Genomic DNA, 275 nt, shown 5'->3' with positions numbered 1-275 from the left:
GCCTCATCACATGACACTAAAACCTGACTTATATCCGTCCCGCACACCGTTTCAAAACAGACTGGAAGAACGAGCCCGAGGGAACCTAACCTGTCCTGATAATGATCGTTCTCACCGTTTCCGTCAGTCAGAACGTAAATCGCAGCCTGTAATCTGCCCGGGGTTGCGTGCTTGGCCGCCGATACCCTTGGTCCGTAGGGGATAATTCTGAATCTTCAGGTGATTATCGATTTCGCTTTGGCGTGGTTCTACTGCGTGTACGGGTGGATGTGTAG

The sequence above is a fragment of the Penaeus monodon genome, chromosome 32 (genome assembly GCF_015228065.2).
Source record: "Penaeus monodon isolate SGIC_2016 chromosome 32, NSTDA_Pmon_1, whole genome shotgun sequence".
Lineage (NCBI taxonomy): Eukaryota > Metazoa > Arthropoda > Malacostraca > Decapoda > Penaeidae > Penaeus > Penaeus monodon.
The sequence above is the reverse complement of the archived record's forward strand: the minus strand, read 5'-3'. Positions refer to the sequence as shown.